The sequence below is a fragment of the Syngnathus scovelli genome, chromosome 10 (genome assembly GCF_024217435.2).
Source record: "Syngnathus scovelli strain Florida chromosome 10, RoL_Ssco_1.2, whole genome shotgun sequence".
NCBI lineage: Eukaryota > Metazoa > Chordata > Actinopteri > Syngnathiformes > Syngnathidae > Syngnathus > Syngnathus scovelli.
The window spans coordinates 12,806,105-12,832,623 of NC_090856.1; the positions used below are offsets into that span (position 1 = coordinate 12,806,105).

General features: G+C 45.1%; 1 protein-coding gene across 8 annotated transcripts in view; it reads left to right on the forward strand.

The window, feature by feature from the left end:
* Positions 1 to 26,262, forward strand: part of plppr3b (phospholipid phosphatase related 3b) — a 41,255-nt gene extending 14,993 nt beyond the window's left edge. For all 8 annotated transcript variants that reach the window (XM_049730192.2, XM_049730185.2, XM_068652238.1 and 5 more), the window contains one exon: positions 56 to 26,262. The gene's annotated coding sequence lies outside the window, so the exon portion shown is untranslated. The remainder of the gene's footprint in view (positions 1 to 55) is intronic.
* Positions 26,263 to 26,519: the final 257 nt, after the last annotated feature.

The window sequence follows — 26,519 nt, forward strand, 5'->3', positions numbered from 1 at the left end:
GCTATTTTTGGTATTATAACGGTTTAACTTTTTTTAATTTTATATCTACTTCCAGTTAAGCGTCGTGAAACAGGACGAGGGGTTCAAAGAAGAAGGAGGAGGAGGAGGGGGTCATCCTTCTACAGCACGAGCCACTCAGCCACCAGGGGGCCTAAGCCGGCACGCAAGAGTCATCACCACACGAATAGAAGACATCCTGTAAAGTGCAGTGCTAATTGTATCTACAAAAGTCGGTTACAGGACTGTTTTAAGCTAATACGTATTCTGACAGATTTGGCTGAATCAAGATAGGTCTGGTTTTTTTTTACTACTCTGTGTTGTTTCTGTTGTGATTTTCTTAAAAAAAGAAATATAATGGATCATTCTAACCTCATGTCAGCAGAGTCAGATTTCTTAACACACATCGACGAAATAGATTTGCAACCATTTTGTGAAACAAACCATAGAGATGCACCTGAGCTAGATTTGTCAAGCGTTAACAATGATTTGCTATCAACCAATGCGTCTACGAGCCAAATAGCAGATTTGCTCAACAATGTGAACACTGCTTTGTTGGAGGGAGAAAGCCCTGTCAGTCCTGCTATTCTTACCCATTTACAAGTCGTCATAAATGAACTGAACAATCAAAGTCTGAGTGAAGGTAGACAGAGTCCTACACAGATCCCGTCACAATTGCTAAACATGATAGCAGAATTAAACAACCAAGCTAATGATAGCAGTGGGTATCAGTCCTGATATTCCTGTTCAATTGCTAAACATGATCCAAAATCTAAATACGCAGCCTCTGGTTGACCCGTTGACCGTTAAGCCTGTCGATTCAACGCCGGCTGTTATTGATGACATTCCACTGGCATTCCAGCCTAACAACTGCTCTGTTATAATTGATCACGAAATAGATGTTATTGATGACAGCACACCAGCATTTCAACACATGCCCCAACAATCTAACAGCGGTTCTGTAATAACTGATCAGCGTGGCGGTTCTGTTGTAGTCAATAGACCGCATTTCAATAATGTCGAGGTAAGGCGGCAGTTAAATATACCATCGCAAGCCAACATCAATGATTTTGCAACCTTTTACCTCCAGATTGAAGATAAAATAGGTGATGTTTTGCAAGAGATGGTTAGCTGAGCACAACAAGGTGATGTGATTCAAACTGAGTTAGTGAGTGGTAATGATAGAGCTCACATCTACCAGCAAACAAGTGACATAAACTCTATCAGAGATAGTGTATCAGACATGCTTGAGCGTTTAGCCCAGGTATGGGCAAACTACGGCCCGCGGGCCACATCCGGCCCACGGGACCGTTTAATCCGGCTCGCCAACCCTAAATAAATTGTATTATTAAACTTTTTTTGGGGTCATTTTGCCTGCAATGACTGTGTTTCCCCAGTAGATGGGAAACCACTCGCCTGCGCATTTACTACCGGAAGCCGTGTCAGAAAGCTCGGTGCACACTCACAAGTGCGTGTACGTACTCAGTTGTTCGGAAACAGCTCACTCGCGCTCTATTTGTATCAGTGCCGAATTTAGAGCGTGGGCTGTGACGACAGCATTCTTGTAATTTGCGCGCCGAGCTTTCGGATACAGTTTTACGCTAAAGCCACCCACAAACCTTCCCCTGGAATCCTTCCATTAAAATGAGTCGCCCAAGGAAAAGCAAGGTGGACACTGAGTGCCGAGTGTTTAAAAAGAGTGGCCAATTTGGCTCGACGTACGCGACGTGACGTTCAGCCACATGAACATCAACATCAACCCGTCACAGATCTAGGTAAACGGACCAACACATCGGATCTCTCCTAAGAATTGCCACAACAAATTTTACTCCAGACTATGACACACTAGCAAAAAAAGGGAGACCAACAACACTGTTCCCACTGAAAATGAAGGGGAGGCTTTCATGTTTGTTGTAAAAAAATGCATTTTGAATATGAGCTGTACAAATAGCAGGGATTGAAACTAGCGACCATTCTCATTTTCAAACAATGCAGGATGCTCAAGGACATTGATGCACCACCTGTTTGTGACTAATCTTAACCTGTAAAGTTCTTAAGGCTTACTTTAAGGAAGTGTTTCCCGTTTCCTCACCTCTGTTACCAGGTGTTTGTGAGTTAAAACTCTGCTCTGATTTTCAGATACCCCTCACCGTGTTGCGGTTTTGATTACTTTATTTGGATGTATGCTTTCACCGATTCTTCAAGATGATATATTTGGTCATGTCACGGTCGGGTGTAGCATGGAGCACGACGACCAAGTGCAGCTTGGACCAGGGTTTATTGAAGCAACTCAAAAGGCAAACTGACATGACTTAACAAACAATAACTTGACAGACTGACCGGGACATGAAACAAGAAGACAGCAGGACATGACGGCATCAAGACAGTACGACAACACCGAACGACAACAACCAATGATCCGACAGGGAGTGAGGGGCAGACAGGACTTTTATACACGACAGGTAACAAGAGGCAGGTGGGAACAATCACACTGATCATGGGCACACAGGAGGGGAGGGGCGAGCACACAGACAGAAACCAAGACAACAGACACATACTGGAGCAGTTGGGGACGAGACGTGACAGAACCCCCCCCACAAGGGACGGCTCCCGACGTCCCCAAAAAAAAACTAGGGGAACCAAACCGCACTCGAGCGGCGATTTGGGGAACCGAACCGCACACGGGCGGCGACTTGGGGAACCGAACCGCACCGCACTCGGGCGGCGACTTGGGGACCCGAACCGCACTCGGGCGGCGACTTGGGGAACCGAACCGCACCGCACTCGGGCGGCGACTTGAGGAACCGAACCGCACTCGGGCGGCGACTTGGGGAACCGAACCGCACTCGGGCGGCGACTTGGGGAACAGAACCGCACTCGAGCGGCGACTTCGGGGACAGAACCGCACTCGGGCGGCGACTTCGGGGACAGAACCGCGCTCGGGCGGCGACCTAGGGGACAGAACCGCACTCCGGCGGCGACTTAGGGGACAGAACCGCACTCTGGCGGCGATTTCGGGGACAGAACCGCACTCGGGCGGCGACTTCGGGGACAGAACCGCACTCGGGCGGCGACTTCGGGGACAGAACCGCACTCGGGCGGTGACTTGGGAGACAGTACCGCACTCGGGAGGCGACCTGGGGAACGGAACCGCGCTCGGGCGGCGACTTGGGGACAGAACCGCAATCGGCGGAAACACAAACATGAACCGCACTCGGGCGGCAACCCAAACATAGAATGCATTCGGATGGCGACTCTGGAAGTCCGTACAGTAATTGGCGGCGATTCTGGAAGTCTGTACCTCGATCGGCGGCAACTCTGACAGTCCGTACCGCGATCGGTGGCATTCGGAAGGCGGGGCTGTGCGCGGTGGCAAGAGCCATCACGCGCCGCAGCAGTGGGAGTGGAGCCAGGGACGATCGCGGGTCCGACGTAGCTGGCTTGGATGTCTGCTGACGTTCGCGGGTCCTGCGACGCTGGGGTGGAGCCCGATGGCGGCCGTGAGTCTGATGACGCCGGGAGGCACTCCAACGGCGGCCGTGGGTCCGGCGTCACGGCACCAGAGTCCGATCGCGGCCGCAAAGCCGCTGGCGCCAGAAGCACTCCGATGGCGGCCGCGGGTTCGGAGTCGCGGGAGCAAGTTCGACGGCAGCTGTGGAGCCCACGGCGATGGAACCTGCTCAGACGTGGATCGGGCGTCGCAGTGGAAGCTGGTGGTGGAGGGGGGTCCAAGCGCTGGTCGTTGTAGTGGTCGGATCATTCTGTCACGGTCGGGTGTAGCATGGAGCAGGACGACCAAGTGCAGCTTGGACCAGGGTTTATTGAAGCAACTCAAAAGGCAAACTGACATGACTTAACAAACAATAACTTGACAGACTGACCGGGACATGAAACAAGAAGACAGCAGGACATGACGGCATCAAGACAGTACGACAACACCGAACGACAACAACCAATGATCCGACAGGGAGTGAGGGGCAGACAGGACTTTTATACACGACAGGTAACGAGAGGCAGGTGGGAACAATCACACTGATCATGGGCACACAGGAGGGGAGGGGCGAGCACACAGACAGAAACCAAGACAACAGACACATATTGGAGCAGTTGGGGACGAGACGTGACAGGTCAGAATGTTTGCCGTTTGATGTGATCTCATAAGATAAACATCTTTCATTAATCTGACCTGCAGGCACTGAAGTGATGGAGACTGTTATTCATAATAACAGTATCGTATTTTATGAAAATCGCTGATAGCAGTTTTTTAGGGATTTTTTTTTTTAATGCTGTTAATAAATGCATTTGTTTTCCAAAAACTTTTTTTGAATATCCATGCTTTACTACCTACTAAAGGCCAAAACCTTTTATGCAATGACCTTTACAGGTCGTTTATATTACTTCACACAAACGCTACATCCATCTGCTCCTGGTTCGGCCCCGCGGTCAAAATTTAGAACCCAATTCGGCCCGCAAGTCAAAAAGTTTGCCCACCCCTGGTTTAGCCCAATCAAATGCAGAGCTTCTGGCTGATGAGAGCTTAGAGCTTATTGTACAAATGGTCACTCCATTGCGCGGTGGAATGTGTCGTAGGTTGGTGAACAGTACCAACAGAGAAATTTTGAGGTTGAAAAAACGACACTTACACATACCTCGTAATAAAGTCAACAATCATTGCTCTCTCACTAACCTACCTGCTGAATGACACACTAACAACAAAACACGCCACAAGACAGGCACGGCTTTTATATGAGAGTGTGGGGTTGAATTGTCAAACACCTGTGAGTCTGGGGGATGTCCATAAATTTGAGAAAGTTCTCAAACGGAAAATAACTGTAATGTACCGAAAAGAGGACTGTCGCCCCTTGACTTTTTTCGACACACATTATCCCAAAACAGACAACAACACTTTATTTGTCTTACACCTCGAGGGTCATTAGTACGGCGTGAAAGCTATAGAGGCATTCGTTGGTCACGCGTTCTTTTGCAGACATTGCTACGGCGGATTAAACGTGTTATCTGCCCCGATTGTAACAAAACTTGCCGTAATGAGGAATGCTTTGCCAAACATAAAGAGTTTCGAGCGACGAATCGTGTGAGCAACTGCACTTCATACAAAAAATGATTGTGTTGATGAATTTCTCAGATTTTTTCGAAACCCACGGTTTAAACAAACTACATTTGTTGCACATAATGCGAGAGGTTTTGTTAAAGATTCGCTCACTCCAACTTATTTTGCAAGAACCACACGGGAGACAAGTAAGTCCTTTTAGACACCTGCAGGTGGAGAGTCCATTCGTCGCTGTGCGTGCAGCGATGTTCGAATGGAGGTCTAAAACTCTCCCTCCTGCAAGGGCATATTTATTAGGAGAAACAGAGTGGGGGTGAGAGTGGATAGGTTTGGTGAACCCCCGGCCTCTGGTCAAATCAGAGCAGGGGGTGTTTTACGATGTTGTGGGAAACAGAACAACTTTGATTGCTTCCTCTGCAGCTGGTCAATCAAGCAGAGAATACAACCACTTTATTTTACTGTGTTGTGAGAGCAAGACAAGATTGGTTAATCATTATAGTCTACATTCCAACATAATCCTACGATAAAGATAACCTGGAAAACCCTAACATCTCCCTCCTGTTTTATCATATGATTGTCACCCCAAACAACAAAGACAAGTAAAAAACACACATATATATATGTATAATGAAGAAAGAAGAATAGTAAAAATAAAAAACAACAAACAATGATAGCAACACTTTCCAGTGAAGATGAGGTATTACCTTAATACCCCAGATCAAACTTATTGTGTAAGCGAAAAACCTGCTGGCCAGATGTTATTAGCAGGAAGATTCTCACACGGTCCCTCTGCCTTAGGCGACCAGAATGCTATCAATAAAAAATACAAAGAAAAACACAGAAACAGTACATCATTGTATCCATCACTTGCGAAGCATTTTCGATGGTCAAATCATCAAGTTTCTGTAAAACATGCTCAACAGAACAGCATCTACGCAATTCACGCTTCATTATCGTCATCACATCCGTCATCTCTAAGAAGTTGTATATGAACTTGGGCTACAGTAGAGGACACAAAGTTCGTCACAGCAGACTTCAAACATGGGATAACGCAGGTCGTAAACAAGCACAACACCACCAGCACAACAAGCACAGGAGACAGCAATTTCAACAGCAGCTGCCACCAGTTGCCAGAGAATAGCCACGAAAAGAAATCAAAGTGATGTGGGACCTTGTCATTAGACATGGCCTGCTGTAAGTTCTTCAGCGAATTCATGGCGTCGTTGATGTGGTGTCATTTTCTCCTGATATGTATGTGCAACAGGAAGTCCCAATGATGTGGCACACACCACCTTGTGTTGCCGTCAACAAGTCCAGAACCATCCTGTTTTGCAAGACCATCAGTCTAATAGCCTGAATCTCTCTATTTTGTCCATCGTCGATTTGGAGTGAGAGATTCACAAAGGATTGAAAACGATAGTTCAGTGTCTCGATGAAGAGCGATAGTTTCCTAACCCCAATCTGAGGAAAGAGCGCAAGGACAACTTTGTCTCCGACGGACCATACTTTATGGTCGTCTGGAACGTTTGCACCCCAGACAGGGTCGTGAGGGTCAAAGGTTGCAACTGCCCTGCGTCGACGTCCAGAAGAGTTGTGTGCTCCTGTCAACTGATGATGTCGTATCCTGTAGGTGTGGTCCGTCACCCACACTGGCGCACACACTCCTGTCCAGTTGGCGGGCAGCATCGGATAAACCTTGTGACCACAAAGCCACCAGCCATTCTGTATGAAGTATGTTCCGTTCGATGGTGTAGCCATGTTGGTCGGAGAGCCCTCACCACCTGAAATGGCTCTCTTATCTTGACACTCATCGGTGATGTCCAAAGCTCCCATCCAGTTTCCTCCTGGAGAGCAGTCGTCATTAATGCAGACGTGGGTCTTGTTACCTTGGATGTAACATGTGTAATTCACTCCAGCTGGTCTCTCTGTGTAGGCCACTTGCGGTATTGTTCGTCCTTTAACAGTCACATTGAGATTTGCCCAGAATAGCTGATCACAGGCACCGTCCGCAAGTCCAGGGCGGTAAGGGTCGGCATCCTTGACTGTGACAGCACGGTGTTGATATCCATGCCGTGTCCCTGTAAAACAATGCTCTAGACTTTCTTGCTACGTTTCACACAATAATAATGATGAGTAAATCATCAGATACCTCTTGTGCATACACTCCAACAAACGTTAAGTAGATGTGAGATAACTTGCATGAAGTCTACTTAACCAAACATTGAGTAAATATGGGATAACTTAAAAACTGTCCCGGTCAACAACAATTCATAAATAGAAACTACAAGGTATAATAAAGAACTTCCCTTTAGCTAAACAAGGAACAAAGGTGTCCTGTCAATAACTAGTGAGGGCCTCTCACAGTTAAGACAAGGAAGGGAGTATAAGAACTCCCTAAAACCTGGCAGATGTGTTGGCCTTGTGCGAAGGTATGAGACCTCCGGCTCAGGCCGGCCAGCGCTTCTACAAAACTAATTATCCTGACATTTCCCCACTGTTTATCACATATTTGCCCAAATTCACACATCACCATAAACAACCCCTTTTCTCGACCCTCAGTCGTCGGATCACATTCATGAGGACAAATATGTTTACACCAAAGGATAAACGTTGCGATGTCATCATTCAGAATCCCACGAATCTGGGAAAAGTCTGGTAACACAGATGCAGGAATTTTGCCATCAACATCATCATGTTGCCGCTCAGACATTAGGTATATCTGAGCAATCTCGTCCTCCATGGGCGATATTACTGTAGTGGCGAGACGATTAAACAGAGCACGAAGACACGGTATGCAACATCCATACAAGGTGAGCATAGCAGCAATACTGCAACTGATGGTAAAATTGAGGACACAATGGCGTTATACTTCCCAAAAGCCGTCATCCACTTGTAGTGCTCTTTCATCCACGTTTTGAGGGATCGCAGGCCTGCAATCCGTCAGGCTCCCATCAGGGGCGGTGTTGTTGGGGATGAAGGTGCAGCATTGTTCTCCAAACATTGCGCAGACGCCTCCTTTCTCAGACAACAACATATCATGAGCATTGTGGTTCTGGATCGGCATTAGGGAAGGCGTGGCTAGTTGTTCATGCACTGCCTCGAGCCCCGCTTGTGTCCGTTTGCCCAATTTCTGCATGTTGTAATGGATGTAATTTACCCTGTCTACGCTCTTGTTCATCGTTCACCAGCAGCAGCTGCAATTTGGTCATTCAATTCTTATTAATCAGGAACTCCTCTAGGGACTCCAATTACATCAATTTCGGTCAAATCATCGTCGCCTCCCAAATTTAAAGATATTTTGGTTTTTACCAGCTTTTTCCCAGATCTTGGCACATTGATGTATATACAATTTCGCTTGACTACATTCTCTGAAAGCAATGGCTTCTTTTTTTTTTTTTTTTTTTTTCTTTCTTTTTTCTCTCAATGGATATTATATAGAATGCTCTGTCACACATTTCACAATCCAGTAGACGTGACAGATTTCACACAATCTTTGGTCAATGGCAATGGTACAACATAAATAATCGGTCGCAAATCCATACATATGACAATCAATTGTTTCTTTTTTCAGTTACTCTTATAGTTAGTTACCTGAAACAAATTATCCACATTTATTCTAGATATTCATCCCATTCTTTAACATCTACAGCGGTTGTTGACAAACTACACGTATAAACATCATACTTTCATGGCAGTCCAGATCCGACACAGCAGATCATCCTGCAAAGGTCAAATTGATCTTTTAAATTGAAGGCATTCAGTGTTTTTGTTTTTGTTAAAACAAGCTCTACAAAAAAAAATGTTTGTTTTGTTTTGAAAATGTTTTGAATATGAATCAAAGTTGTATAAAGCTGACTGACCTGCCCCACTATCCCTCCTCTTGAGCCATGTGACACGCACCATGGCCCAATATTGCTGCCCATTTGCATAGGTTCTTTGGTAGGGTAGGTCATTTATAGATGCCATTCTCTAATCTTGCCCCTTTTTTCGTCCATAATTGAATTTCACTCTATGGACTTTGTCGCTGCACATCTTTAAAAATGTTTCAGTGATTTAATCTGCTTCTTGTGTATATACAATTTGAAGTGTCCTTTGCGCTGCAGCTTTGTGGTTCTGTCTACAAGCTTGTTACCTCTTGACACCTCATCAGTCTCGTGTGTGTGTGTACTGCACACGTGCATATAGCTACTTTTCGTGGCAATTGGACTGTTTTCACAACTAGCTTAGCAAGTAAATGGATGGCCTCCCCGAATGGGGAGCGACTCAGCTAGCAAATGATTAGACATTTTCACTTTCTTGTAGTTTCTTTAGTTACTTTTCAATCGTTTTCTCATTGTTTATCACAAGAATCTTAGAAACTTGAATACAAATCAAAATGTATGTTTTATTTTACTCAATTGTATGATTTAGAGAATCCATATGTAGTAAAGTGTTGTATTACTACATATGATTTCATCATCATTTAATTTGACTTTCTTTCCAAAACGCTTCTTAATTTCTCAGTTCACACATCTTCTACATGTGTTACTGGTTCTCCAGTTTTTTCTCTAGTCAATTATCAATCCAAAAGCTACGTTTTCTTTTTAGCATTCAACCTGCTCAAAATCACTCTTTCATCAAAGTCGCTCTACTAATTTTCTATAGTAGTCGCCAACGACTTCAACCTGGTAGAACAATCCACCAATTCAAAAGAAACAAAAACTAAAACAAACAACTGGCAAATTAATCTGAATTTTTTTCTTTGTTTTTAAATTTGAAGAACTCAATCTCTCAGATTTAGCTTGCATTTAGAATTTTGCATAATTTTATAACACAACCAATCAATTATTCCTATTAAATGAAGCATTGCAAAATATTAAATTCACAATTTAGCGTCTTCCAATTCCTGAAAGCATGTTCTGTCGTTTTTTTTGTTTTTTTTTTCTTCTTTGAATTTCTCATGTGGGCTCGACCCATGCACTAGTGTGGATTAGTTTCTGCTCGCAAACAGATTTCTCTCTTTTCCTCTCATTTTTGTCTGTCAAAATTGTTTCTGTTCTGCAGTGTAAATTGAATAGACAACAGTCTAGCAAATTTCTTTATACTAAAAGTTTAGCCAATCTTCGTCAATTTAACACATACGCACACACATGCACAGCTCTCGCGTGCGGAAGGTAGGTCCCAGCACCAATGATTCGTCACAGGCTGGCCATTTCCTGTGGTCGATCATGAGCTGGTCCCTCCCATGCACACGAGGACAGCACATTCTAATTTTATTTATTTATCTTCTAGAAGCAAGTTGTATTTCTTTACCACTTGATTTGCATGTTTTAACTTTAGTGTAACACAATTTGATCTCTAGTCATTTGTAATTGGGCATACAAACAGCATTGTCATACTTCTTGTATGGACAGGAGCTCTAACAATCTAAAAAGATTTTTGCTAACCTGACAATGACATGTTTTGCTGTCATATGGGAGAGGTTTCAGATCTTTTAAATTTTGATACATGATTTGCATAGGAGCGGAAGCTCCTCTTGCCCCTTTGCTTGAGCCGCGGCTTGAGCTGCGGCCTTGCACCTGCTCACAGGGGCCTTATTGTCTCCTGATCTGACAAACACTTGACCTCATCAGTTTTCATCTTTCTAGCTTTTGTCTCTCGAATTCGTTCTCATCTCTTTGTGAAGATTTCAACCACACTCTAGCACTTCTACAACTTCTTCCACATTTCAAATTTCCTTGTATTCCATACAGCTTCTTCCACTTCAGCATGTATTGCATACAATTAAGAAATCTACTCGCCATGAACTTCTCATCGCAAAGAAGAGCAGAGCAAGAGATTTACCGTTCTTATTTCCCATCTTAATTTTAGTAGTTTAAGGTTTTACAATTTTTTATTTTCAAATTTTTTTCCTTTGAGGATCCTCAATGCAGGTTTAAAATGACCTTTCAACAGATTACTAGCCTGTTTTATTGCCGTGGATAAACGCTAGAACTGCTATTTAGTCAATTTATCCTACCAGTCACACACTCAATCACACAAGTTATCCCTGCCTACGCGAAGTCCTCCTTTTAAAAAAAAGGAGCTGCTTCATCCAGTGAGGGGACTCTACAACACCCCCCACCTTCCCTGGGAACTAAAGACAACAGTCCTTGTCCCCAGCCCTGCCAACGCGAAGTCCTCCTTTTTTTTAAAAAAAAAAAAGGAGCTGCTTCATCCAGTGAGGGGACTCTACAACACCCCCCACCTTCCCTGGGAACTAAAGACAACAGTCCTTGTCCCCAGCCCTGCCAACGCAAAGTCCTCCTTTTAAAAAAAAAAGGAGCTGCTTCATCCAGTGAGGGGACTCTACAACACCCCCCACCTTCCCTGGGAACTAAAGACAACAGTCCTTGTCCCCAGCCCTGCCAACGCGAAGTTGTACTCTTTAGAACAGTGGTCGTCAAATAATGATCCACTGAGATTTTAAAACAGTTTGAGAACCACTGCTCCAAAAGAGACACCTCATCCAGAGGGGGACTCTACAACACCCCCTCCTTCCACAAAACTTAGTTTTTCCTGTGGACTTCTACCTTTTTACACGTTTCACAACAACAACACAATCACACAACTTCAGGCCTTTAACTTACTTGTCCCCTGGTTCGTTGCACTGCCGGATCCCGTCAATCCACCTCTGTCATACGAAGGCAGACCTAAGATGCTGGCCCAGCAAAGAATTCTCTTCCCAGGACTTTCTTCTCCAGGTCCTCCTAATGGACGCTGTCTTGTCGACAATGCAGCATGTCCTTCTTCGTCAGACAGATAGCGGGTATGAGGGATCCCGGGTTTCGGCACCAAAATGTTAGAGATTCGCTCACTCCAACTTATTTTGCAAGAACCACACGGGAGACAAGTAAGTCCTTTTAGACACCTGCAGGTGGAGAGTCCATTCGTCGCTGTGCGTGCAGCGATGTTCGAATGGAGGTCTAAAACTCTCCCTCCTGCAAGGGCATATTTATTAGGAGAAACAGAGTGGGGGTGAGAGTGGACAGGTTTGGTGAACCCCCGGCCTCTGGTCAAATCAGAGCAGGGGGTGTTTTACGATGTTGTGGGAAACAGAACAACTTTGATTGCTTCCTCTGCAGCTGGTCAATCAAGCAGAGAATGCAACCACTTTATTTTACTGCGTTGTGAGAGCAAGACAAGATTGGTTAATCATTATAGTCTACATTCCAACATAATCCTACGATAAAGATAACATGGAAAACCCTAACAGGTTTTGATTCATACATCTTGATAAGGAGAATGCTTGAATTAGGTCTCAAACTTGACATTCTGAAGCAGGGGAGTAAAGTTCTGTCTTTTGTCGATTTAAACACAAAATCTCGATTCATAGACTCGCTCTCATTCCTGACGATGCCTCTAAGTGCGATGCCCAAGGCCCTGGGGTTTGAAGACAAATCAAAGGGTTATTTCCCACACAAATTCAGCTCTTTAGAGCATCTAAACTACGTGGGGTGTCACCCTGACCCTACGTACTACGATATCGAGCGAATGTCACCCCCTCAACGAGCCAAGTTTGATGAATGGTATGCCAAAGAAGCAGGGACGTGCACTCATAGGAGGCAGGTGAGGCAGTGCCTCACCTTGCCACCAGGGGCCGTAAAGGGCTCAACATGGTTTCCTCAGCTGTCACCATAAGTTGTTAAAAAATGAATAATATAATAAAACATAATATATCTGTCCTGTGGTCTATGATTTTAATGCAATTTTGGTGTGTTTCCAATACATTCGGATCATTTTCATAGTCAAAATACGTACTTCTTGTTCAAACAACAACGGGAGACGAGAATCATGGAGGCTGCGGCAGTGACAGGTAGTGCCTCTCAGGGCGTGCGTGTGAGAGTGTGCACCACTCACACACACACTGCAGTGAGCGCGTGCAAACGGCGCGTGCTTGCAGTCAGCGGGAAAAAGTGCTTGTCTTGAGGCAGCCAGTACCTGTGCCACAAAGATGGGGCGATAGTGAGCCTGCGGCTAATTGTTCACGACTCGTTAATCACGACACGAGTAAATGCGAGAGTAAATTAAGAAGAAGAAAAACAATAACAAAGTCATCGAGATCTTCGTCCAGAAGGACAGGAGAATGGACTTCATTTACAAGTAAAGGTAAGAATACTGCAGTGGTGTGTTTAAATGTACAGTGGTGTGTTTAAAATGTTATTACATTTAATCAAGAATGGGATAACAACCATGTATGCTTGTAAATCTGACTTGTGAGTCAGTGCCTCAGCGTCATACAGTACGTTTGTAAATCTGACTCTGAGTCAGTGCCTCACCAACCCCAACCCTCACCGCACGTCACTGCAAAGAAGCAGTTTTGCTAAACAGGCGATAGCCTACGGCGAGAATGACGTTGACCTGTTAATGCAGGGGTGTGAGAAATTCAGGGGTGAGTTTTTTGAGGCCACCGGAACAGACCTATTCAAAGCTGTGACAATAGCCTCTGCGTGCATGAAAGTTTTTCGCACTAATTTTCTAACCCCTCAAACACTAGCCGTTACACCTTCAGACAACTATATGCGTCAGTACAAAGCTTTTTAGCATGACTCTATTCAGTACATGCAATGGATCATGCACAGCCAAAATATTAATATATTATAAATATTAGGCATGCGGCGGCTCGGTGGCGCACTGGGTAGCACGTCCGCCTCACAGTTAGGAGGGTGCGGGTTCGATTCCACCTCCAGCCCTCCCTGTGTGGAGTTTGCATGTTCTCCCCGGGCCCGCGTGGGTTTTCTCCGGGCACTCCGGTTTCCTCCCACATTCCAAAAACATGCTTGGTAGGCCGATTGAAGACTCCAAATTGTCCCTAGGTGTGAGTGTGAGTGCGATTGGTTGTCTGTCTCTGTGTGCCCTGCGATTGGCTGGCAACCAGTTCAGGGTGTCCCCCGCCTACTGCCCGATGACGGCTGGGATAGGCTCCAGCACGCCCGCGACCCCAGTGGGGACTAAGCGGTTCAGAAAATGGATGGATGGATATTAGGCATGCATTGAACGGGGGCGAGGTTAAGATAGATAACTACACGGTAGACGGGTATTCTGAAATTCGGGGCGTAAAAATAGTGTTTGAATATTTTGGTTGTTATCACCACGGCTGCGCAGAATGCTACGACCTCTCTAAAGTATGTCCGACAACAAAATGCCCCTTTCAGGAGAGGTTGGATAACACCCAAAAGAAAATTCAGGAACTACAGCTTAAACAGGATGTGCACCTTGTGGGAGCACGAATGGCTGCAAATGAAAAAGTTGAACATAGAGGTGAAGGAATTCCTGAAAGAAAGCCAAATTTCCTACACCGCTCAAGCCGAGGCAGGCCCTTTATGGGGGTCGAACAAACGCATTCATTTTAAGATACACGGCAGAACCTAACGAGCGCGTGTTGTATATTGATGTGACGTCATTATACCCTTTCATCAATAGTACAGGCACCTACCCCATCGGTCATCCAACGATTATCCACGGTGATTTGAAAGACCCCAGGTTGTATTTCGGTTTCATCAGCGCCACAGTCAACCCACCCCGTGGTTTGTATTTTCCTGTTTTACCCTTCAAAACAGCTAAAGGTAAACTCATCTTCAGACTGTGTCGTACATGCGCCGAGCGTAACAACCACCAGATGGCGTGTACACATAATGATGAGCAAAGGTCGTTAACAGGTGTTTGGACAACCCCTGAATTTGTTAAGGCACTTGATCTCGGCTACACAGTTGCAGATATTACAGAAGTATGGCATTACACAAGGGCGAGTGACACAATTTTCCGTGATTACGTGCGAACAGGAATCTTCAGGTTATCCAGCTCACGTGGTCAATCAGGCCGATCGAGAAAGATACATAGAAGGGTACGCAATTCATCAGGGTATCCAACTAGACCCTTCCAAAATTGCTGTAAACCAGGGAAAAAGACAGGTTTGAAAACTCTGTCTTGACAATCCATGGGGGAAACTCGCACAGCGTGAGAACATGACAAACACAAAAATTATGACAAAATCTGAGGAATTTTTGAACTTCTGTTTTCAGGTCTGTACGATGTGAAATTCTTCCACTTTATCAGCGAAAAGCTTTCGATTGTACAGTATTGTTTCAACATAAACAATGAGATACCTGCGTCAAAAACATCAAACGTGGCTGCAGCGTGTTTCACAACAGCCTATGCACGTCTAAAAATGTACAGCTGTTTAGAAATTTTACAGACAGCCTTGTGTACACGGTGAAACCGGGCGCAAGTGTTCTCCCTTTAGGGGATTATCTGGGTGATTTGACAGATGAGCTTTCGAATGACAGCATTTTAGTATTTGTCTAAGCAGGGCCAAAAACATATGCTTACAGGATGCGGGAGACAGGTCACACCGTCATGAAGGTGAAGGGACTCACGCAAACTCACGAAAGCGGTCAGAGCATCAATCTCGATAGCATGCTCAATTTGGTTCAAGGGTACATCGACACATCAGGTGCAACCTCAGATGTGCTATACGCCCCTCAACACAACATTGTTTACGATAAGAGAGGGTTTCATCTCAGAAACACGTCATTTTCCAAGCGGCTTCGTGTGGTGTATGATAAAAGAAGGCTGTTGGGACGAGGCACCACTGAACTGTTTGGCTATAGATATTTCTCTATCCCTGCGTGCGTGCGTGTGTGTGTGTGTGGAAATGGCTTTTAACCAGATTGAATTTGACCCTAGATTAGAACTTCCTTTTTCATCTTTAGGAGCAGGGTCTTCAGGCTGTGGCAAGACTTTCTTTGTAAAAAATGTATTGGAAAATCCTGAACATGTTATGAGAAAAAAATCTGATAATATTGTCTGGGTTTATACTTCATATCAACCAATGTACGATGAGCTCAGAAACCTGAATAAAGACATCATTTTTATTAAGGGAGCCTGAATCTTTTGATGACGAGATGTTGCTCTCGCCACAGCAGCAGCGTTATTGGTTCTGGATGACATCATCTTCCAAGCTTCGGATAATTCGGAAGTGGTTCGAATATTCACCCAATAGTATAGACATCATAAAGATTTAAGCGTTATAATGCTAACACAGAATGTATTCCGTCAGGGCAAATTCAGCCGTACTATTAGTTTAAACAGTAATTATCTGATTTTGTTCAAAAACCCCCGCGATAAATTGCAAGTAAATGTTTTGGCGAATCAAATTTCTCCCAACAACCGGAAGTTTTTCCTGGAGTGTTTTGAGGATGCTACAAGGGAGCCGCACGGGTATTTAGTGATAGATTTGACACCTACGAGCCCAGAACAATATAGACTATGTACAGGTGTACTGCATAACCAGTGGCCTGTATTTTATATCCCCAAACAATAAAACGATGACGAAGCTTTTAAAAACAAATGCTCTGTTACTCAAGTCTTTGTTTACATCCAAACGGGCCAAACGTAAGCATTTACTCCTCAGAGGTTGTTAGATAAATTGTATATATATGTTATCATGCGTTCCCTAATAAGTACTTATTAATAAAGTTATTGCGCAGAATGCTTGCTGTTTTTTCTTGCAGACATCCCCCAGTCCACAGCAAGTCAAACGATGCTGTCTGGAGCTTCCTGACTTTCTACACATCTGGGAATCCAAGAAAGTTGTTGATGTCTGCACATGTCATTTTGTCTATGCACTCTTTTCTCATGACTACTTTGTTTCCCATAACATTCACTTTTCGGTTCTCATGGGATCCTGTCCGCGACTTCTAGTTTCACATAGAATCTCGTTTCTTCACTCTTGAGACTAGCCCACGCTTTCCCCCCCACCTATCAGGGGCTAGTCTCACATTGTAGGTAGGGCATTCCTTAATAAAAAGAGAGGAGTGTAACCAAGACCTTTAGTGTATTTTGGATTGCTGTAAGTCTGGATGCACTCCTCGCGAGAAAAGATCAACATTCTGTCTCACTGGTTTTTGTCTGCTGATCCTTGTGCTGAATCTGAACCTAACAGATTTTTGGGGGCTCGTCCGGGATCTCGATAGGACTATTTCTGGTTCCGGCCGACTTTTCGACGCAGGACAAGTCCTTGGCCAAGGCATATTGAGAAACCCTTTTCACGGGGCTGACTCGATCAGTTGGCTGGACACCGGAGTGGTTGACGAGATCATCCGAGGAGAAGGCCCAGCAGACTGTGAGTACGAATCTTGATTCTGTTGAAGTAATGAAAGTGCAGTGACAAGAGGTCACTTAAAACCTTGACAATTCTAGACCCTATCAAGTGCAATTAGAAACAGTAAATTCTGCTGGGATGTTGGAGTCCCCTGACTGATGAGTCAGTTAAATTCCATGGGAAAGCGGACCCATCTGTTTTCTAGAGAAGTGCAGGTAATTTGGAGCAGTTAAATTCCGCTGAGGTGTCGTGGGCCTCCTAGTTAACCTTCCTAGCTTTCTGCTGCCATCTGTGGTGTTTTCTTAACTCTGGTTTAGCTGGTTTGGCTTCTTGATTCGTGAAAAGATAGGTTTTATATCGGCTTTGGGGAAAAAGCAAAAATAGGGTTTTTCTTACACAATAAGAAGGTTAGAGAGTTTAGATTTTGTTAAGTTCCACGGGAGGGCGGACTCCCCTGCTTGCCTGTGGGAAGATAAGAGTGCGCATTGTGTGTGTGTGTGTGTGTGTGTGTGTGTGTGTGTGTGTGTGTGATTTGACTGAGAGTGATCTCCTTTGAGCTCTCCTTTGTGTAAAATACACGGGACTGTAAACCGTGGCTTTGTGTGGACGAAAGCAGAGATTCTCCGTTTCCTCCACACATCGAACATTTAAACACTGTCCTGTGAATAAAGTCAAAACTGAAATTTAGAAAATAAACCATGGGGACAGCGAATAGCAAACAAAGACCGCTACCCCGACATGAATTAAAATGCAAAGATTGGAAATTGATGGAAGAAGGCGACCCCGAAAATGTAAGATATCTTGATAAATGGATAACTGATTACAAATTTGATGGTCAGCTGAAAACGAATTCGTTGAATAACCTAAAGCAAGCAATTGATGCTAAATGTGGTGTAAAGAAGAATAGAGACGGGTATCATCTGATAGTACAATGGGAATTAGAAGCGGAAAAGAGAAAATGTGGGCAGATAAGAGAAAAATTGAGAGATAAGGAAGACGAAGAAAAGATAAAAAAGAACTTGCTGTTGCACAGGCAGGAGGATGATGAGACAGTGTCAGCTCGGACCCGCTTGAGGGCCGAGGCTGACAATGCGATGAATGAGGATGAAAAAAATGATCAAATTGTCAAGGCGGAGATTGCGGCACGCCGAGGCGAACCAACTTTTCCGTCTTTATACCCCAAATTACCAAACACAGATCATCCTCCTGAGTATAGTGCTTCTGCTCGTGGTATGTTGGCGCGGGGCCGTGCTCGTGGTATGTTGACGCGGAGCCGTGCTAAGTTGGATCATTCGGCTGACGCATACCCGATGATTGAAGTGGCAAATCCTCATGATGATGGAGGACCCACAATTTTAGTGTACAGAACATGGACCAGTGCTGATATAAAATCGGCAATTGAGGGTATAGCGTTGCCCACTGAAGATGTTGATCAATACTGTACTGACGTGAAACAACTCATTGCTTCGTATAATTTGAGAGGCGATGAAGTACAGCAGGTTTTCATGGCATCCTTAACCAAACATTGGGCAAGCGTTAAAGGCACCTGGGATCCTTTTGATTCCCGGGGCCGTCCATTGGAATGTAACGGGGTGCCATTGCAGACAGAAATTGACCGCCTATTGGGCAGGATAAAAATTAAATTCGAACGTAGAGCAAATTACACAGACATTGGCCGAACCAAACAAAAAGCAGATGAGTTGTTTGAAGACTTTAGACACAGGCTCGAAAGAGTGTTCAAAGCCAATAGTGGCTTGGAGCATGGAACTGATGTTTATGACCAACAACTCAAAAATGCTCTGCATGCAAATTCGCATCCAGCAATCCAAACCTGGATCACTAAACATATGATCACTTTCCCGACATCTACCTTGCCACAGTTCATTGATCATGCAATACACGCCGAAAAAGTTGTCAATTCGAAAAGAGCAAAAGATAAGGGGAAAAAAGACACCGTGTTTTTTGTTGAAGGAGGGCAGTCTGAAGTGTTCTATCAAAATAGGACCTTCGGCCTAGGGGGGCGTGGTCGTAACAAATTCCGTGGCAGAGGTAGCGGGGGGTACAGTCGTGATTCTCCCAATTACGGAACAAATGACCAGCCCGCTTCAGGTCAGTCAAAGCGGTACAATTCTGAACCTATTTGCTGGTCATGTGGGAAGAGAGGCCATATAGCAAGAAACTGCCCAGGTAATTACAAGGGCGGGAGTAGACCTCCCTTATGACTAGACAAAGATCAAAATACAGTTGGAACAACTGTCTTGTCAACAGCTCCCCCTGTTGATGTCGATTTGAACATTCAAGATTTGTTAATGAACAATATTGAGAAGCCAGTAATAACTCTAATGGTAAACGGGACTCCAATAACCTTTTTGTGTGACTCAGGGGCATGTGTGACCACATGTCGTGACATACCTGCAGGTGTGCAACCAAACGGTAAATCCTTTTGGGTGAGAGCAGCAAATGGGCTGGCAACCCCAGTTCCCCAGTCTCGACCAGTTTGGATACGGGACCTGGAAGGGGGAAGTTGTTGCATTCCCATTTTGCTGATGCCCAGTTGCCCTATTAATTTGCTAGGTAGAGATGCTCTCACTGCCCTTGGGCTTTCCCTTGTGTCTCTTGACGGTCAAATTGTTGTCAAAAGGCGACACCAGTTACAGATTTTTGGTCAATTTCACTGCTACTATTTTTATTCATTGGATTTGGCTGATGCGGAAGTGATGGAATTTGGTTCCCCTCTTTTGGCCCGAGTGGCCACTCTTTTGCGTTGCCCTGAACAGGCAATGGAGGCCGATAAACTGCACCTAACTATGTGGCATAAAGACACACCTGGTCCTGATCACAACTACGAGAACATGCTTGAGGCTGCTACACCTGCCACTTTGACGGCATCTTTCCTTCTGCATGATGGTGAAAGCCGTGCTTGTGTGGTTATACAAACGGCTCCCCCTGCTGTTCAAAGATTGCACATGTCTCCCACTCCGCTCCACATCTCACTCTACAGGCCTCACACCGCGGCGTGGCAATGTTTGGGATTTATGGCTGGTGATGCCTTGGCAGCTTCTGACTGGACTCAGGTTGATTCTGACTCCTTTTATAGTCCTTCCACCAAGCTTTTCAAACAAAATATGGCTCGAAATTTGTCATTCATTAGTGGAATCCATGCTGATCCTGGTGTTGAGCAAACACCCTCATTTTGAGATTTTGTGCTGACGTCAGATGACGAGCACGTCCTCGCTGAGGTCCCGAGTCATCTTTGGTCTACGGGTCCTTCTGACGTTGGTTTAGTGAAAGGTGCGCTTCCTGTTGTCATAAGACCTAAAACTGAATACCGCCCTTGTGTGAGGCAATATCCTTTAAAATCTGATGCCTTACAGGGGATCGCGCCTGTTATTTCTGATTTATTAAAAGCAGGTGTCATTGTTCCTTGCCCGGATTCTCCTTGCAATACTCCAATTTTCCCTGTGAAGAAGGCACTCCCTTCTGTTGGGTGGAGACTGGTGCAAGACTTGCAAGCTGTAAACAATGCGGTTATTCAGAGGGCACCTTGTGTCCCTGACCCGCATACCTTATTAAATTCATTGACACCTGATGCGAAATTCTTCACAGTGATTGACATTAGCAATGCTTTTTTCTCTGTCCCTATTGCGGAAGAAAGTCAATTTTGGTTTGCGTTTACATATGCTTGCTCCAGGTACACCTTTACGAGGTTGCCACAGGGGTATTGCGAAAGCCCGACAATTTACTCACAGGTGATGGCAGCCAGCATGGCTAAATTTGTCCCGCCGATGGGAAGTCAAATCTTGCTCTATGTTGATGACATTTTGATAGCGTCTCCTGATTTGGCCTCTTGCCAGAAAGACACGCTTGCTGTGCTGCATCACTTGGCAGGTGAAGGCCACAAGGTCAGCAAGAACAAGCTTCAACTGTGGTCCGCTGAAATTAAGTATCTAGGCCACAATCTGAGTTCCCAAGGTCGATCCATAATTGAGAGCAGGAAGGCCTCTATTTTACAAGCTCCTAAACCGCTAACAAAGAAGCAAATGATGTCTTTTTTGGGTCTCACGGGTTATTGTAGAAGCTGGATACTGGATTATGCCCAAATTGTTGCTCCTCTGTCCAAATTGATGTATGTGGAGGACATCTCGATGTCCACTCACTTAAAATGGACTCCTGAAGCTGAGGATGCTTTTGTTTTGATCAAACAGACTTTGGTCTCCAGCTCCACTCTAGCCTTGCCCAACTATGAAAAGGTATTTGTCCAAACTGTTGACTGCAAAGGTCATTACATGACCTCCGTTTTGCTCCAATCACATGGCTCAAGGTTGCGACCTATTGCTTTTTATTCCTCTAAATTAGACAGTGTTGCATGTGCTCTCCCTCCGTGCGTGAGGGCCGTGGTGGCGGCCTCCATGGCTGTGGAGAGCAGTGCTGGTGTTGTGTTGTTTCATCCTTTGACGCTGAAAGTTCCTCATGCTGTCTCAGCTCTTTTGCTGCAGACTAGTATGACCTTCCTGTCGCCTGCGCGTCATCTTTCTTGCATGGCTACGTTGCTGTCTCAGCCACATCTGACCGTTGAAAGATGCACGACACTCAATCCTGCCACTCTCATTCCCCTTCCTGGCGACGGCGAATTCCATGATTGTGTCGATGCTGCCCAACAAGTTGCTAAGGCTCGGCCTGATTTGGAAGATACGCCTCTGCCAGATGGTCATGTGGTTTTTGTTGATGGGTCTTCTAAGAAAAATGAATCTGGTGTGACCCTTACTGGGTATGCCATTGTTACTGCCGACATGGTTTTGGAGGCTGCTAGACTGCCATCCAATATGTCTGCACAGGCCGCTGAGCTCATTGCTTTGACTGGGGCCTGCAAATTGTTTGCAAACAAATCCGTCACTATCTGGACTGATAGTCAGTATGCTTTTGCTACAGTACACGTGTTCGCTCAGCAGTGGAGCAACCGTGGCATGATAACTTCTGCAGGGAAGCCCGTCACCCATTCCACATTGCTGACTCAACTTTTGGACGCGGTCCAGCTGCCTTTAAAGATAGCAGTTTGCAAATGTGCTGCTCACACTGCGTGCTCTGATCCTGTTTCTCTCGGTAATGCTTTTGCTGACAAATCCGCGAAGGCCGCTGCAGAAGGCCTGCTCCATGTCCTCTCGTCTCTCACGGCTCATGATTCGATGACACACATCCCCCCTGATGTGTTGCTTGACATGCAATCTCAGAGCCCCTCCCAGGAACGGCTCTCTTGGGAAAAACGGGGTGCAACTAAAAACGCTGTTGGTCATTTTGTGTGACCTTTGGGCAAGCCTGTCTTGCCTCGTAACTTGTTCAAATGGGCTGCTATTTCGAGTCATGGGGTCACCCATGTCTCGACGGGGGGTATGGTGAAACAAGTTGAAGCTATTTATACAACGTACGGCTTTACAGCTTTTTCAAAACAGTTTTGCAGAGCGTGTTTGATCTGTGCTAAACATAACCCACAAGGCAATTTAAGACCTCGGAGAGGGAAATTCCCGACTCCATTGTATCCATTTCAGACAATACATATGGATTATATCCAATTACATAAATGTGAAGGGAAAGAATATTGTTTGGTCATAATAGACGCATTTTCTAAATGGGTAGAAACATTTCCTACCAAACATGCTGATGCACTCACAGTGGCAAAGGCCTTATGCAAAGACATCATTCCAAGATACGGCATTCCGGAAACAATTTACAGCGACAATGGTCCACATTTTGTAAATCAAATAGTGCATAACATTGGGAGAATGTTCCACATAAATCTAAAGAACCATTGTTCCTACAGACCACAGTCAGCTGGCCTTGTTGAACGTTTTAACGCTACTATAAAAAACAGATTAAAAAAATGTATGGAGGAAACCAAACGACCATGGACTCAGTGCTTAGACCTGGTCAAAATGTACATAAATATTACAAGTACAACAGGGCTAACTCCCTATGAAACAATGTTTGGAAGGCCTTACAGGCTTCCTCAGTTCAAGAACACATGGGAGATCCCCGAGGAAGCCACGTTAGCTGATTACATGAGAAAAATGTTGGAACGTCAAAAGAATCTAACCAATAACACTGATGATGAACCCATTTCTCCGCAGGAAGACCCCAAAGTGGTACCGGGAGACTGGGTCTTGATCAAGAGTATCAAGAGGAAGAATTGGCATTCACCCAAGTGGGAAGGTCCTTTTTTGGTACTACTCACGACACCAAATGCTTTGAAAATAGCCGAACGCAACACGTGGATTCATTTATCTCATTGTAAAAAGGTGATCTCTGCAGACCCAACCTAAAGTACGGAAGGTGAGCAAAGTCTGGTCCTGGTGCCAAGATCCAGGGTTGACACGAAAGCTAGCAGAAGCCAATTTCCAAGACACCAACCCGAAGCTCAGGGTGTTGACTCTGAGGAGATCCAAAAAACATGAGCATTAGAGAGTCATTTGGTGTGTGCTTTAATCAGGCTGTGGCCTGCGCTAAGTCTGCCATGTGTTTTTGGTTGCTTTTGCTGGTTTGTGTTACCATTGTGTTTTTTTCAGGGGTTATTTTATTTGGAGGGGTAGAGTACCATGAGCCTCGAACATTATTCTCTCAGGCGACTGCTAACGCTAATTCTAATCAATATGGCTCATGGGGAGAAATTGCTAGACATAAGCGCGACACTAAATCCCCTTTTGATCATGTTGTTTGTGTTCCAGGTGCCGTCCGTGTTCCAACCTGTGTACCATGGCTTTTGTCTTGGACTTACAATAAGTCATTAATGTTTACTGTGGCTCCTAATACATCTTCTTCTATTATTTTACCTATGAAGAGTTTGAAAGGTTTCGAAATGGTCACCCCGCTCTCTGGTTCCAGTGAAGAGGCTGTGTTCTTTGCTAAACGAGTGACTTTGAAAAATCAGGGCAAAAGCCTCCTTTTGTCTCTTACACTCGCTGATGGTCAAATTCTTCCTTCAAATGCCACCTTGTTTAACACTTCTTGTTGGGGTTTTCAACTGTGGGCTTGGTCCTCTGGAATCGATCCTCGCTTTCCTATTGCTATTTGCCTTAATAGAACAATGTCGGTCGCAGACCGTCCGGTTACAAATAAATACACCCTGTCAGCAGGAGCAAAAATCACAAGTACGCTCCTCACTGATGTAGATAGCTATTTTGTGGCCTCCACAGGGATAAGCGGTCATACTAACAACTGGCTTCTTATGGCTGAGCAGGCCGCAAAGATGGCTGGCGCCAGTTGCGTTGCATGCATGGGTCCAAGACCTCTTTTGAAAATCATACCTGCGAATATAGGTCCTAAGTGTGCTGTTACTTTAATGTTAAGCCTGTCCATTTCACCCGCTCATGATTGTTTTAAATGGGATAAGGTTTACCCTGTTGCCTCTATGACAAAATATAAACCCCTTTTTTCGTCCGATGTAGCTAAGGGTAATTTTACATGTCTTAGATTACCTGGTACCGGTGGGAAGCTCGGCGCCCTGCCTCCTCTATGGTGTGGGTCCGTGACCAATGTCACTGCCCCTTTTTTGCCCATTGCTCGTAGTGATGTTTGGTTTTGGTGTAATAGTAACAAACTTTATGATAGGTTGCCTTTCGACAGCTCCGGAATTTGCGCTTTGGTAACCCTATTGCTGCCCGTTCATTTGATACCGATGTCCTCTTATGATCTGACATCTTTTGCTAAGTCCGTGGTTCCCGTATTCTGGCCGAGAACAAAACGAAGCGCCGAATGGCGGGGCGCGGCTAATCCAACTTACATTGACGCCATTGGTGTTCCTAGAGGAGTACCGGATGAGTATAAGCTGGTGAATCAGATAGCAGCTGGTTTTGAATCCGCCCTGTGTTGGTGGTGTACTATTAACAAAAATGTTGACAGGATTAACTACGTCCATTACAACGTGCAGAGGCTTGGAAACTGGTCCGAGGCGGGTTTCAGGGCGGTCCACTCCCAACTGGCCGCTACTTCCCTCATGGCTTTCCAGAATCGAATGGCCCTTGACATGCTACTCTCAAAGGAGGGCGGTGTCTGCGCCATGTTCGGTGAGCAATGTTGCACGTTTATTCCGAATAATACTGCAGCCGGCGGAAGCCTGTCCCAGGCCCTTGAGGGCCTGAGGACCTTGAACGGGAAGATGAAGGAGCACAGTGGGGTGAACACAGAGGTTTGGACCGACTGGTTGAACGTGTTCGGAAAGTACCGCACCCTGGTTTCCTCTGCCCTGGTCTCCATAGCCGTTTTCTCTGCCATTTTGACCCTGTGTGGATGTTGTTGTATCCCTTGTCTCCGATCCCTAATTAACAGGCTAATTACAACTGCTATCTCTCCACCAGCTGAGACTTTCCCGTTGGTCCAAAGGGATGACCTTTCGATCGACGCGGGTTCCTTCTCTAGTGACGACCCGGTCGACGACTCTTTTGTGGTAAACCTGTCCGGTTTGTTTCTTAACCCTAGCTTTGCCGATTATGACTCAGTTTCCTCCCGTGTGTAAGTTAGTTCTTGCGAAGTGTGATCCCTCGGCTGAAAATCTTTTTGAAGTGGCCATATGGGTGATGAGTTGTTCGCCGGGAACTTATGATAATACAGGGGGGAATTGTTAGATAAATTGTATATATATGTTATCATGCGTTCCCTAATGAGTACTTATTAATAAAGTTATTGCGCAGAATGCTTGCTGTTTTTTCTTGCAGACATCACCCAGTCCACAGCAAGTCGAACGATGCTGTCTGGAGCTTCCTGACCTTCTACACATCTGGGAATCCAAGAAAGTTGTTGATGTCTGCACATGTCATTTTGTCTATGCACTCTTTTCTCCTGACTACTTTGTTTCCCATAACATTCACTTTTCGTTTCTCATGGGATCCTGTCCGCGACTTCTAGTTTCACATAGAATCTCGTTTCTTCACTCTCGAGACTAGCCCACGCTTTCCCCCCCACCTATCAGGGGCTAGTCTCACATTGTAGGTAGGGCATTCCTTAATAAAAAGAGAGGGGTGTAACCATGACCTTTAGTGTATTTTGGATTGCTGTAAGTCTGGATGCACTCCTCGCGAGAAAAGATCAACATTCTGTCTCACTGGTTTTTGTCTGCTGATCCTTGTGCTGAATCTGAACCTAACAGAGGTCCTACTAGTTTAGTGAAAGCATCGTGTGAGATTGCTCTAAATCTTCTTAAAGGACATGTGCCCCTAAAATCAAAACTCTACAAGAAACTTAAAAAGCAAAAGAAAAATATCCGCTTTTTGGCTGATAAGAAAAATACTTTGAAGAAGAAAAGAGATGTGTTAGTTCAGAAAGGTGGTTTTATATTGCCTTTACTAG